Source organism: Urocitellus parryii, chromosome 3 (assembly GCF_045843805.1).
Source record: "Urocitellus parryii isolate mUroPar1 chromosome 3, mUroPar1.hap1, whole genome shotgun sequence".
NCBI lineage: Eukaryota > Metazoa > Chordata > Mammalia > Rodentia > Sciuridae > Urocitellus > Urocitellus parryii.
Genome location: NC_135533.1, coordinates 67702399 through 67718510, shown reverse-complemented (window position 1 = coordinate 67718510; position 16112 = coordinate 67702399). Strand labels below are relative to the sequence as shown.

General features: G+C 36.1%; 1 protein-coding gene across 1 annotated transcript in view; it reads left to right on the top strand.

Moving 5' to 3' along the window:
* Positions 1-16112, top strand: part of Elapor2 (endosome-lysosome associated apoptosis and autophagy regulator family member 2) — a 153723-nt gene that overhangs the window by 56559 nt on the left and 81052 nt on the right. The window lies entirely within an intron of this gene.

Genomic DNA, 16112 nt, shown 5'->3' with positions numbered 1-16112 from the left:
TTAAGTTATTTTGTTTCATAATATCAGAGAAGACATTATCTAAACTACTGTTTTGAACAATATAGTTCTGTTTCCATAGTAATGTAAATAGGAGCAAATTCATCTTTTCATGTGCTAGGAAAGACAAAGAGCAGGTTATTGCTGGGAAAAACAAAGAGCAGGTTAGTGCTAAGTCAAAATGATTTTTTGCTAACTTTTCATGTGAATGTAGGTTAGAAAATAATGTGGGTCTAATTACTTTAGTATAAGATTATGGTAACTCTCATCCATTTTATTAGGATTTGATCCTGCCAAAAATTGTGTTATACCTAGAAATACTTGGTTTCAGAAATTTCTTTTATTAGGAACTAAAATTTACAAGCTCATGTCTTCATGTGGTTTTTGTTGTTTTTCTTTTTTGTTTTTGAGTCAGCTTCCTGTTGTAGTAGGAGTTTATTTCCTTTTCCATCATTGACCCTATTTTTATTTATACATTGGAAAGAACATATTAGGTAGTTTCCTTTTGATATCTATTATCCCATTCATTCTTAGTTTTAGAAACCTGAGCATTGTGCCAATTTAGAAGACTCTTTCCCAGGCTTTATAGCTTGTGGCCTTTAACTAAGTTTGTGCAAATGAGATATAAATAGATGTGTCAGGTGAGATTCTCAGGAAGGTTCTTTAAAAGGGAGAGGGCACATGTTCTCTCCTGTTTCTCTTCAGTTCTTATTGTCTGGCTGATTGTAATATAAATGGAATGGCTGGAACTTCAGTAGCTGTCTTAGATCATGAGGTGACCTGGAGGATGGAAGCCAAGAAACAGGAAGCAGTAAGACAGGAGGAGCCTCAGGGTTTCATGGAACATCCAATGCAGCTCTGGACTGCTTTTATTTCCTTGCTTTTACCTAAGAGAACAAACTCTGAAATAATAGAAAATGGGGCAAGTTTTCCCAACTATCAATAATAACTCAGTAATTAATTTAATAACCAGGAAAATCCTGATGTTTTCAAAGTAGAAGACTATAAATTCTTATCACAGGTTACATATGATGATTATATGACTTCAAATGAGAATATCTGGAGGTGAGAATCTGTTTTACTGGAAAGATAGGCAGTGGGGTGCATAAGATAAAACATGAGTCTTGATTAATTAACAAGATTTAAGCATTCTACATTGTGTACTCACATTCAGAACACCATGCTATACATAATACATACATACGATTTAAGTTATCATTCAAAAAATAAATTTTAAGTAATCTCAAGGCAAAAATCAGGCTTGTGCACAAGACATCTTGGAACATTTGCCTAGTGTCTGTTTGTTTGTTTGTTGCTAGGGATTGAACCTAGGGACACTTAATCACTGAGCCACATCCCCAGCCCTTTTTAATTTTTTTTTTTAAATTTTGAGACAGGATCTTGCTAAGTTGCTTAGGGCCTCATTAAATTGTTAAACTGACTTTGAACTTGTGATCCTCCTGGGATTACAGGTATGTGCCACTGCACCCAACTCATTTGCCTGGATTCTGTCACTGACCAGCTAGCTATTCAGTTGCATGATAATTTAATAGCATGGGTACTCTTGTTCCTTCAATTATAGAGTGAATCATCCAGTGTTCACCCAATAACAGTCCCTTGAAGCAGTGTTTCCTGTGTGCCATCTATATGCTGGCTTTTGACTAGCCTTGGGATTCTTATAGATATTATCTCTATCTTACTTGTGGGGCTCATCGTTTTCTTCTATATTCGATCAATCTAAATATGATATATTTGAGGTAAAAATCTATATGATTACATAGAGGCATAGACTAATGAACACAAAAATAAAGTGCTGGTGAGTTTATTTACAGTTCAGATGAATTAATTCAGCCGTTTCATGACAAACACATCCTCTAGATGAAAGAAAATTTCGTTTGACATATTTTTCAAGTGTTATGGCCATAAAAGCTTTGCAGTTGAAGTGCCTATTCCAGGGAGATTAAGCCAAATAGCATGAGAGAGCTTATTGCTGCTTCTTTGGGAACACGGATGAAAGAATTATTTTATGATGAGGCCACAGACTATTAAGGTTTAAACTGAAGAAAGGCTCTTGGCCCACTTAGCTGTTTTCTAACTTTGCTGTTGGCTTGGTGTGCCTAGTGGTCCTCAGAAAACAAGGAACCTCTGACCTGCTTTTTATCTTGGAGGAGAGTCACAGCTATCTCACAACTTTGAAATCTTGAGGAACAAAGATTTATAAGATGATTTCTTCATGTAGCAATTCTTAAATTGCTTTTTGACCTCAAGTTTCTTCTTTAATTTTACCCAAAGTTGAATAGGAACATGTCCAATTTTGAATTTTGAGGGCTTACAATCTTGCTTCACACTAATAATATATCATTTTCTTTATACTGATGCTCCTCAATTTATGATGGCCATATGTCCCAATAAACCCAATACAATTAAAAGCCTTTATGTTGAAGGTGCATTCCATATTCTACAGATTACTGAACATCCCAGCTCAGGAACATAGTGAACTGAGTGTGGATTGCTTTCCCTCATAGTCACGGGGCCAATTGGGAGTTGTGGCTTGCTGCTGCCTAGTATAGTGAGAGTGTCATACTTTAGATCACTATCCTGGGAAGAGATCAAAACTCAAAATTTGAAGTACAGTTTCTACTGATAGCATTTCAGTTTTGTACCATTCAGAATTCAAAAATTTGCAAGATGAAATATCATAATTGGGGACCATCTATATTTTATTATTAATTTTTTGCTCCTTGAAATCTTGGTTTAAAGAATGGAACTCAACATGAAACTCCCACTTGAAAGTTGAATCAGGGAAGCAAGCCACATGCAGAGAGCATCAGAAATGGCAGTCAGCTTTAAAGAAGAACTAACACCAATCTTCCTGAAATTATTCCATGAAATAGAAAAGGAGGGAACACTGCCAAACTCATTCTAAGAAACCAGTTTCACCTGATACCCAAAGTGGATAAAGACACATAAAGAAAAAAATCTGTAGACCAATATTGTTGATGAACATAGATGCAAAAATTCCTTATAAAATATTGGCAAACCACATACAAAAACACATTAAAAGATAGTGCACCATGATCAAGTGGGGTTCATCCCAGGGTTGCAAGGTTGGTTCAACATACAGAAATCAATAAATGTAATTCATCACATAAACAGACTTAAGGACAAAAATCATGTGATCATCTCAATAGATGCAGAAAAAGCATTTGACAAAGTACAGCATCCTTTCATGTTTAAAACACTAGAAAACTAGGGATAGAAGGAACTTCAACATTGTAGAGGCTGAATACAACAATCCCAAGGCCAACATTATACTAAATGGAGACAAGCTGAAAGCATTTACTTTAAAAACATGAAAAAGACAAGGATGTCCACTTTTACCACTCTTTTTCAACATAGTCCTTGAAACTCTAGCCAGCAATCAGGCAAGAGAAGGAAATTAAATGGATACAAATAGGAAAAGAAGAGCTCAAATTATCTGTTTGCTGACGACACAATCCTATATATAGAAGACCCAGAAAAACTCTACCAGAATTCTAGAGCTCATAAATAAATTCAGCAAAGTAGCCGAACACAAGAGCAATATTCATTAATCAATAGCCTTCCTATATTCCAATGATGAATCTGCTGAGAAATAAATTAGAAAAACTGTCCCATTCACAATTGACAAACTAAAACAACAACTTGAGAATCAAATTAACAAAAGAAGTGAAGACAAGACTCCTACAGTGCAGTAAGTAAAATAAAAAATTAATAAGTGGGATGGCATCAAATCAAAAAGCTGCTTCACAGCAAAGGAAACAAGAGTATGAGGAGAGAGCCTATAGAATGGGAAAAAATCTTTTCCATCTGCACCTCAGATAGAGCATTAATATTTAGGATATATAAAGAATTCAGAAACTTAATACCAACATCAAAATAAAACAAAACCAAAAACCAACCCAAACAAAATAACCCAATCAACAAATGGGCAAAAGAACTGAACAGAAACTTTTCAAAAGAAGAAATACAAATGGTCAACAAACATTTGAAAAAACATGTTCAACATCTTTACCAATCATGGAAATACAAATTAAAACTATATTAATATTTCTATCACTCCAATAAGAGTGACAATTATCAAGAATACAAATAAGAATAAATGTTGGCAAGGATGTGGGGAAAATATGTTTATACATTGTTAGTGGGACTACAAATTAGTACAATCACTCTGGAAGAAGGATGGTGATTCCTCAAAAAACAAGGAATGGAACCATTTAACCCAGTTATCCCACTCCTCGGTACATAGCTAAAAGATTTAAAATCAGCATACTAAAATGATGTAGTCACATCAATGTTTATAGCAGCACAATTAACAATAGCCAAGCTATGGAACCAACCTAGGTGCCCTTCAACAGATGAATGGATAAAGAAATTGTGGTATATATATATATATACACAGGTATATTACTTAGCCATAAAGAAGAATGACATTATGGAATTTTTTAAATCGATATATTTTTTAAAATAAATGACAGCAAAATGCATTGCAATTCTTATTACACATATAAAGCACAATTTTTCATCTCTCTGGTTGTATATAAAGTATGTTGACACCAATTCGTGTTTTCATAGATGTATTTTGGATAATGATGTCTATCACATTCCACCTATGGCATTTGCTGGTAAACGAATGATCAGTGAAATAAGACAGTCCCAAAAAGTCAAAGGTCGAATGATTTCTCTGATATGTGAAACCTAATCCACATTTCAGAGTGCTGGGGATTAAAGAAAAATAAAAGAAAGATCCCTGGGGTAGAAAAAGGGGAGTTAAGGGAAGGGAGAAAAATGGGATAGGGAAAGACCATGTAATGAATCTGATCTAATTTTCTATGCACATATAACAATATGCCACAGTGAATCTTACCATCTTGTATGTCCAAAAGACACTAATTAAAAAAAAAAAAAACTATAAATACCAGAAAGATCAGTAGAGTAGAGGGAAAGGAACAGAGGTAAGGAGGAGGGGAGACAAAGGGGAAGAAGTGGGGACTGAATTCAAACAAATTATATGTAATGTTTTTATAATTATATCAAAATGAATTCTAATGTTATGTATAACTAAAAAGAACCAAAGTAAAAAAAATGAAAAAAGAAATGGTGGTCAGATCTGCCATTGGGAGGAAAAGTGTAGCTAAAAATTAAAATCAGTTCTGGTTCATGAGTTTCTTTTCAGTTGTTTCTAAGGAACTAAAAATTACAAGATCATTTCTATTAAGTCTCACTGGCAGTGGTGTGGAAGTTTCTTAAGATATAAGGGGTAAAAGTATGTGGAAATACAACTTTTAAAAAGGCAGTCTCTATTCTTGGTATGCTTGCTTGTATATATAATTCTTCAGAAGTCTTTGAAATGCACTGCCAATCCATAGACACCACCCTCCTCCCAACATTGCTCACTCACAGTTGGCTAGCCTGCTTCAGGCTTTCCTTTTCTGGGAGCCCAGGTAGCCAAAAGCCAGTATGCAAGAATCTTGTCTCTAAGTGCATATTTTGTGGGCTGGGGTTATGGCTCAATGGCAGTGCACTCGTCTGACATACCTAAGACACTAGGTTCAATCCTCAACACCACATAAAAATAAATAAATAAATAAACAAATAAATAAATAAATAAATAAAAGGTATTGTGTCCATCTACAACTAAAAGATATTTAAAAATACACATTTTTGCTTGTGCATATTTTACTCCCTTCTTTATAGCTAAACAGAAAGATATTTGGAGCCCAGAGGATATAGCCTACATAATTTAAAAAGGAAATAAAGTCAACCTTGATTAAAATTGAATCGTTAAAAAAATAACTACAATCTGGTAGCTTGCTAATTATGAAGCTCACAAAAATAGATGATTGGTTAGCTTCATGTGTTCATTTTAGTTTAATAACATGAGGATATTTCATTATATATAAGGGGTCTTTACAATTTTTATTTGTAATTATTCATGGTTTTGTCACACTCTGAGTTAGGATGGCTCATTTTCTACTTAAGTTGCTTGCATGCATAAAAAAATAAACTTACTTTTTGTTTAAACTTCAGGAAGAAATTTATTTTTGGATGAGTGGGATATATTTTGGCTCATTTTTTCATGCAAAAAAACATGTGCTGTGAATCAGTTATGTGCAGTTTAAGGTTCCATGATAGGTTTATAAGATTTTTAAAGAAATGTCATTATCCTTTCCCTTGGCTATTTGGATTCTTTAGAGGAAGGGAGACACACACACAATGTAAATGTGATAACAATATTTTATTGTCATTTTGACACAGACATGTTCTTTGAAAACTATAGTTAAATTTTTAAACTTTTGTAGCAAAAAGTGTTACACAGTTTTCTAGTAATAGTCGTGGCCATTCTTGCATAGCAGTTAATCTGTGGGTACTGTCCTGAGTACCTTCATATATGTGATGATTCACTTAATTTTTACAATAATCCTGCAAGGGAGATATTATTAACTGCACTCTACAAGAAAAAGATAGTTCAGCAAACTGCCCAGGAAGCAAACCAAATCTATTTTCAGAGACTTATATTTTCTTTCATCATAGAAAAATTCTGTCTCTTGATCGAAAGATAATATAACAGAAATAGCAGAGTTTCCTCTGCAATTTCCAGAAGGATCTTCATATCTCTAAGAATCTCTTCCTTCTAAAATCAAATATCAGCACTTTTATGGACTAGATATTTGCTTCCCTGCAAATGCATGTATCCATCCCCTGACCTTGAGTGTGAGCACATTTGGAGGTGGGGCCTTTGGGACATAATTAGAGTTAGACTAGGTCAACAGGGAGGAGGAGGAGGAGAGAGATCTCTTTCCCTGTCCCTTATTTGTTAATTATAAGCTTAATTTGATCTGGGTGGGGACAATCATATATATTGAAGACTATTCCATCCAGATCATTGAGAAACACTGATGGATAAAGAAAACATTTAGCTGTGGGTATTAGGCTTGTCTCTATAAAAGTTGAACTTTTTTGCAGCACTTTTGATTCTTTCCTTCTAATTTTTGAATTACAAAAGCTTACAAACCCCCAAATTAATTGCAATTTAAGATACTAATGCTATAATGGACCTACCCACTGGGAGACTTAGACTTCTTAATTGAGATTTATTAGTTAAGCAAAGGTATACATTCTCCTCTTCTAATAAGTTAGTCAATAAATGCTTACCAAGGACCTGTTGTGATTTTCAGAGCTGTTCTTCATTCCTGAGCCACAGTTTATACATCATCCCAGATCTGCTCTTGTCTTAATGTCTGGTTCAGCTGCTTGCTAAAGTTATGGGTTGGGTGCTGCAGGCACAATCCTTTATGTTGCCTGAAGGAAGAACCCAATAGGACCTTTCTTCACTCCCATGCCATGACTTCCTGCCCTACGATTCCCCTTTTGCTACTGAAACTTGATGGGGCCTCTTTAGCACTCACATATATGCTACCTGGAAGCTCTGAGGAGTTGACATCCTGTGAAAGTTGTAAGATCCAAAATGGCATTGCTTGTATCACAACAGTGACCAAATAAATAAATAATATGGAAAAAAACCTGAAATGTTTTGAAGGAGGGGAATCTCATGTGTGTGTCCCTGATTACAGGAACTATTCACAAATAACTTGACCAGAACTACAGTCTTTCACAGAGGCCACTACAACTTTCTACAAAAAATACTATGATGAGGATGTTGGGTAATGCCCAACAACTGTGTGTTTAATCTTGGACTTGTATCTTCCTGTTATTACTCCTCATGGCCAAGGATATTGTTTCTAAATATCTTATCTGAGCATCCATATTTTTCCCCTTAAAAACTTCCCCTTGCCTCAGTCTCCTTGAATATGCTCATAGTTTACTATGGCATGCATATTCCTATAGCTGTGTTCCACTCTTCCCAAGTAAATATAATTATTCTTTGGAGAATCTCTCTCTGTTATTTAGGTTGAAAATCCTGTGTGGCCAAACTTTGACCAAGGTGAGAAGGAAGTTAGTGGATAGTCTTCCTTTTTAAAAAAAATTCTGGAATGGCCATTTGGAGACTCAGTCACTTCAGACTGCCTCTATGAAGGCAATCTACAAATCTAAGCAGAGTTCGTAAGGAAACTGTGGCCAGCTGTTGACACACACACTCTTAGGTGTTCTCTCTTTGTCCTGCCTCACTCCTGCTTCCTTGGAATTGGATTTATCTATAGTCTGTTATCTCAAATGTTCTTGCCTCCAGGTCTATTTTCTGGGAAAATGGGTCTCATTTTGCTCTGAAAGAATCTCTTGGTGGGATTGCACTGTAAATCACAATGATACTCTGTGATGAGTATGAGAGTATATAGGAGCTGGGGTACAAGAAAGGAGTAATTAGTTCTGGATTATAGATAGAGGATGGGAGATAAGAAAATACTCCCCAGAGGATATTTCCTGAGTTGAGATTTGAACAATGACTCCTATAAAACTCATTAGGTGCCTGGGGTAGAGGAGGACTCTCCAGGGAGCGGGAATCATGTAAAAATCTCAAGACAGCCAGGGTCATGCATTACAGTTGGAGCACATGGTGGGAGGTACAGCTGGAAGACAGAGCTTATCAATGGCCTTGATGACACATTGCTTGTATGGCATGAGAGATCAGTTTTGTGGAGTCACAAAGAGGCAGAAGTCAGATCTTAGTGACTTAAGGTATAAATGAGGGACAATAATGAGACACCACTTTTTCAGGAAGCATGGCTAGGAAGAAATGAAGAGAAGTTGGAGAGGTACGGAAGGTGTATTAGTTAGAGTCCTGCACAATTCACACACACACACACACACACACACAAAAAAAAAAAAAAAAAAAAAAACCTCACTAGATTTTAATAAAGACTCCTTATGGAGAGGTGGGCCGATTTAAGGAACACCATACTGGAAGCACTAGGAAATAACCAGCAGGAACAGATCTGAAAGCTGTTGGCACTGGTAGCCCTGAAGGGGAAAGGGGAGAAAATGGCATTCTAAAAGCTTGGTGGCCATGGAAAGGAGAGGAATATAAATGCTTCCCTCCCTCTACTCCTTCTTGTGCCTCCCTTTGGAAGAGCAGGACCTGAATCCACATGGCAGGGGAGCCCAAGTGATATGGTCCAGGGAGGTTAGCCCCTCCAGGCCTAATTTGGAGTAAACTAGAGTGGAGAATGTATATGGAGAGCAAATGATGAATCACTAACAGAGCATCAGTGGGGACTTTTTAAAAAATAATTGAAGAATCATTAATCATTTATTTGTTGAGGGGGAAAGGAAGATAAGAGAGGCATTATAGAAGGAAGAAAGAGGCAGAATAACTAATGGAATGAGTGAGGAGAGAATGAGATCTGGTTGGCAGAGTTACTCATTTTGGAAAATCAGAAGGATGGCTCATTCCCTGAGACCCCAGGAAGGAGGCAAGCATGTGAGTGTACGTGGGCATTCCCATACACAGAGAGGGGAGACAATCTGGGGAGGGAGACTTGTGCCTGGAGAACATTCATTTTCTTGTCAAGGTAAGATGCAAGGTTATTTGTTGTGAACAAAGGGACTGAATGTTAGCATATGACTTGAAATATTGTTTATTCTAGAATTTTCATCAGGAGTATGGGAAATTGAGTTGACAAGAGAAGATGCACAAAAAGACTGAGATGGGGTAGAGCTTTGGCTGAGATAGGAAGTTATATAGTGCTGAAAGCAAGTAATGGAAGAGGGAAATATTCATGGTACACATTAATAAGTAAATTGCTAACATTAGCAGCTGTGATATAGTGAAGAAGGACTTATGCTATTTTGGGCTCTTAGCTGTCCTCACCCATACTGATAGACCCCAGAAACCTGAATCTCAGATGGCTCACAATACTCCATCTCAATTGTAATACCATTTATTCTAAAATGTGCCAGAGTTTTATTGTCTTTTTTGGAGGGTGAGAGAAATCTTTTCTGTGTTAAATGTATGATCATTTTTTTCCCCAACCAAAATTTGCAACATGTATCCAGTTTAATTTTACATTATTATTTAAAAAAAATTTTTAAATGTGTTATTTTTAGATATATGTGACTATAGAGTGTGTGTATTTTGACATATTATACATATATGGAGTATAACTTATTCTAATTAGGATCCCATTCTTGCAGTTGTTCATGATATGGAGTTTCATTGGGGTTGTATTCATATATGAACATAGGAAAGGTATGTCTGATTCATTCTACTGTGTTTCCTATTTCCATCCTTCCTTCCCTTTATTTCCCAATGTCTAATCCAGTGAACGTCTATTCTTTGCTTATCCCCTGTATCGTGTGCTGGCATCCACATATCAGAGAGAACATTTGGCCTTTGGTTTTTTGGGGATTGGCTTATTTCACTTAGCATGATAGTCTCTAGTTCAATCCATTTACCAGTAAATGCCATAATTTCATTCTTCTCTACTCCATTGTGTATATGTACCATATTTTGTTTATCTATACATCTTTTGAAGGGCACCTAGATTGGTTCCATAGCTTAGCTATTGTGAGTTGAGCTGCTATAAACATTGATGTGGCCATGTCACTGTAGTTGCTATAGTATGCTGATTTTAAGTCCTTTGAGAATATGTGGAGGAGTGGGATAACTGGGTCAAACGGTGGTTCCATTCCAAATTTTCTAAGGAATGTTCATACTGCTTCTCAGAGTGGTTGCACCAATTTGCAGTCACACCATCAATATGTGAGTGTACCTTTTTCCCCCCACATCCTCACCAACATTTATTGTTACTTGTATACTTGATAACTGCCATTGTCACTAGTAAGATGGAACCTCAGTGTAATTTTAATTTGCATTTCTCTAATTGCTAGATAATTTTACATAATTTTTAATATCTCTGTCAAAGACCAAGTCTGCCTTCACCTGAAATGTCTAAGGATTCTCCTGAAGCACTTCTCTTCATCCCAGCTGGTGAGATTGGGTGTTGTATTTCTTTTCTCAACCTGTGTGTGGGACCCTAGGCTGCACTGGCTTGGCCTGAGGCCACCTACCTCTGTCTCACCTTCAGGCTGTGGTCTCTGACTAATTGCCCTTTAATTATTCTGTACTTTTTCTTGCTTCCCTCCACATTCTGGCTTTCCCACTATCAAGACTTTCTCTTTTGTGGACTCAAACCTTGGCTCACCAGGGTTTAGGCATATGCCAAATTATGGACTTAATGAATTATTTCTTTTTTTAAAAAAAGAAAATATTTGATTTTTGATTGACTCATTGTTGTATACATTTATGGGGTACAATGCTACATTTTGATTTATGTATACATTGGGTAATGATCAAATCAATGTGATTATCATATCCAACGTCTTAAACTTTTATCATTTCTTTGTAGTAAGAACACTCAAAATTCTCTCTTCTATTTAGAGATATATAGTACCTCATTGTGAACTACAGTTACATTACTACACCACAGAACACCAGAACTTATTCCTCCTATTTGTAGATTTTTACTCATTGACCAATCTCTTTCTATCTCAAAAACCTCCCTTAGTTCTTACAGTATCTCGTAGTTTAAGGCTGGACCATGATATTATGCTTCCCTCTATTTTTGTTTGTTGTTTTTGATTTATTACCTACTGTTAATGATTTGAGTCCTGTTTTGTGAATATTCCTGTCACTTGTAGTTGAATCTTGTCCCTTGGGGTTTATTCAGAAGTGTTGTGCAAATAGTATCTAATAGTCGTTTAAGATGCATGAAGTGGTTTTAGTCTAGCTTTTGAAACTCTGTGGTGTATTCTGAGGGAATCGGCAATTTCTGATCCTCTAATTTCACTACCTTTTGTGGAGGCAGCCTTTTTTCCTCACAGTAAGTTTTGATTTCTTTGCTGAATTACTGTGCAATCTTTCTTTTCAGATATTGTAAGCATCACTCTTGTGATATAAATAACTCAGCTTCACTGATAACAGATGAGCATATAGTTGGCCCATTGTTAAGTTTGCTCAGGCACAGATTGACAGTTATGTCATTCTGCATAGCCTGTCCCAAGTTCCTTTCGATGTGGATTTCAGAAGTCTTGAAATCTTAAAAGTGAGGATGCATAGTAATGTCTGTATCATAGTATTGCTGGAGGAGCAAATCACAAAATATATGTTAAACATCTTCACAAACTGCAATGAGCTAGCTGTTACAGTCCCTCCTTTCTAGTATCTAGTAGAGTACATGACCAAAAGTACAATAATTTAGGAAGCCTTTACCTGCACACAAACTTAAATATTACTATATCTATGTGAGGATAGTCATTTCATATGTGTGTAGTGCTTTCAGTTAGCTTATTTATTCTTATAGCTCTATAAGATAAGGAAGGAAAATTGCATCTTATTAGAGATAGACAAGAAAATTGAGGTTCAGAGGGGTCAGGTAGCTTTTCTAGGGCATATAGTTGAAAACATGAGGCTGTTGGAACTAGATTCAAGTTCTTCTTAGACTCCTTAGACAAATACACCTGTTTTATGTTTCTGAGATGGATCACAGAGATGGGTGAGAACGTTGAGAAAATATTACTTCGTTTTTCCTACAAAGGAAAACTGAACAAGTCTTAGGGTAAAGAATAAGGCAAAGAGACTTTATAACTTCCAATCAGTGAACCTTTGTTTTTTGTCTTCTTTCATTCAGAGGTGCACAGAGGTGAATTAGATATTTTGACAAGATCTTTTAGATTGCTTTTAAAAACATGGATCAGAAAAAGCTGTAGCAAAGAAAGCCATTCTTGTGCTTAAAATATTTTTTGCATAAATACTTATTACTAGAATAATAAAAGCATGATATGATATCATAATTTTAAAATAAATGTACTTAGGAAAATGACTGAAAACCTAGCAGTGGTTATTTCTGGTTGATGGGATTTTGATAGATATTTATTTTCTTTGTTTCTCTGTTTTCTAAATTCTTCACACTGAATATGGATTGCTTTGTACTTGGAAAATTAAACAATTAAACATGATGGGCATATGAAGAAAATAGACAAAGCTGAGTAATTAGAAGGCTTGTGTAGAAAATAAAGATATTTTGGAGCAAACAACTCGTGAATAGTGATTTTAAAATTTATTTTGAGTCATTGACTCCTCAGGAAATATAGTGGTGCTGAGAGTAGAGAGAGATACTGAGAGAGATTGGGCCAAGGGTGCTGTTGTTGGATAAACTCTGCTTTCTGGGAGGGTCAGAGAGGGATAGTGAGCATTCAGTTTTTATTTTTATTTCTGCTTCTGAAGTTTTAATGTTTAGCATTAGTTCTCAGGATCTAACAAGGCAGCTACAGTAATCATGAGACATATAGACTTAAGTTCTAACTACATATGCTACCTAGATCAGCTGTATGATATTGAGGTGGGGGTAAAATCTTTTCCTGTGTCCTTATTTAAAATTTCTTACCTCATAAGGTAGTGGACAGCATTGCTAAGCCATGAATATTCAAATATATGATGCTATATTAATCAATATTGGATGGCAGCTGCCCTCACACCCCCAATGCTCTACTTGGTCAGGACTTAAGACATTCATGAAGATAAGATGCTTCTATAGAGCTACTGTCTATCTTAAATATCTGTCAGAACCCTTGGTTGCTGGTGACACCAACCCAATTCATACCTCTTTGACTTCAAAGCAGTATTTGCTGGGAAAATGAAAGAGTTGGTTGAAATGTATGACAGCACTGGAGACCTCTGGCCTTAGGGTAACTCATGGAGTAAAATTTAATAGCTACTTTCAATTCTTTTCTTGAGAATTCTAATAATAATATTTTGTTGTCATGTGTTGCTTATCTTTGAGTACCATGCAATTTTGAATACCATGCAATTTTGTGTAGTGTTTGGATATTTTAAATATCATCTTCTGAGACTCTAGATCCTTTTAAATCTTCTGTAGAACATTGATTTGTTTGTTTTAGCAGGCAGTCAGCCTCCTTAGGTTCAGTCTACATGTTCCTTCTCACCTATGGTGGTTCTTGTGTTGGTTCAGTGTTCAGAGGTTTTGTTATCCCTCCCTGGACCCCAGCCAGGGGTGTTGGGGGTGTTGTCTGCTCCTTGCTTGAGCTACTCAGGGTTTATTCAGAGTGGTAGCTCCCATTACAGTTCAGTTCTGCCTTTGCTCTGCCTCTTTGAGCATATTCTACACAGACACAGTGTGTGGGTCATCCTGGGACTTGTGTTGGTTCATACACAGAATGTGGCGGTGGGGGGGGGGGGCTTGCTCTTCTCCTTTACACTCTGGGATCTTTTCTCAGTGACTCCTTTGTATGTTTCCTCTGGCCAGAAAAATGGATTATTGTGTAGTTGCAGCGTCCATGCTCTAGTTCAGTGTCACTTGACTGGGATAAAGTGACAGGAGAAAGAAGGGAGAAAAAGAATTTTGGTGATTTTTCTCCCACAGTCTTCCATAGCAGGAGTTCCTTATTTTTGTTTCTTCATGCAGAGACACAGGTTTTAAGTGCCATTTCTCCACCAGTGCTGGCCTTGAGGCAGGGCTGGAAGAGGTAGAAGAGGGGAAAAGAAGCACGTGCACCTCCCCCTGCCAAGTACACAAGTTCTCCAGCTAACAGGGATCCCTTTTTTTGATCTTCTACCCAGAAAGACAAGCTTTTATTGGAGATTTTCCAGCCTACACTGTGTGGGTCCCTGATTTGTTTATCTTCCTTTCAATGCTAAGAAAAAAAGGAAAGAAAAGAAGCCAAAACTTATTTACCATTGTTAGTTGCTAGAAAGTAAGTTTTGGCTTTTCCTCTCAATCTATCTTCTTTATTTTATTTTATTTTATTTTATTTTTTTAATGTGGTGCTGAGGATCAAACTCAGTGACTCACACATGGTAGGTGAGTGCTCTACCTCTCAGCCACAACTCCAGCCCTCAATCTATCTTCTGTTATTTATTTTGCAGAATCTCAGTTTTTATATTTTTGTCAGAGTAGAAAGAGAAGCCATCATGGACTTCCTCGATCTTGGCTGTCACCAGTGAATAATTCATTATAATTGGTCAGGTAGCATGTCTACATTAGGACCCAGCCAGGGATTGTAGTTCTGTGATTAATTTGCCAGCCGAAACTGCATGATGTCTTAGAATAGTTCCCCAAAGTGTAATGAGGGTAGAAAGCATGATGTTACCCAAAGAAATGGAAAGTAATGCTGGGTACAGAACACCAAATATCTACTGTTTCTAATGAAAAGGAAGCCTGTTAATAAGTGTTTGTTTTCTAAGAAGTGTAGTTATGACAAGAGGTATTATTAGGGTTATACTATTCATTTTAAAAAATTCAACTGATTGGATATCTTATTTTTATTTAGCTCACAAAATTTGCACGCAAAAACATGATTTGGGATGTTAAAAATTTTAGAGCCACTTATCACCTATGCTATTTTTGTAGATGCTCTTTATAAGTAAAGCTCAATTTCAAATAGCAGCAAGGACAAGATTTAGCTTTTGAATTTAAATGGTATTTTTATAAATCCTTTACATCGGAATTCTGCCAGTGGCTCAGCTGAATTCAAACATGGAGTTGCCCAGCATGGCACCAAATTGTGGTTAGTAAAGTGTGTTGTTCATTCTCTTTCAACTCCTTTTCATCCTTTCTCCCATTCTGTTCCACTTTTCTTTGTCTCCTTTGTGTCTGTATACCTGGACAGAACTTCAGTTAGGGTTAGAACTTAAGTTAGGTAGCTTATCCTAAAGTTAGGAGAAATGTGAATATTTTTTGTGTCTGATTATCAAAGCAATTTCCTAAAAGTAGGGGAACATTAGTACATTTTAATATTACATAATATAGTTTAACTGTAGAAAAATTTGAAAATATAGGCTCATATAAGACAATACCATGATACTCATTACTCAGGCAATCATCATCAGCCCTTTAGAATATATACTGGTCGTCCTTTTTACACATATTGATTACACACAATTAAAATTCAGATGTACTGCTTCACAACCTTAATTTTTTACACTTAAATATGTCATAAAATTATTTTGTTTTTAAATATCTCTTGCTGTTATCATTTACAAATGGACTGTATAAAATCCAATCTCATCATGTGTGAACTATAATTTACTAACCAGGCTTTTTGTGGCATTTGATTGTTTTAATGGTTTCTCTAAATAATGCTGTGATGAAAACATACTA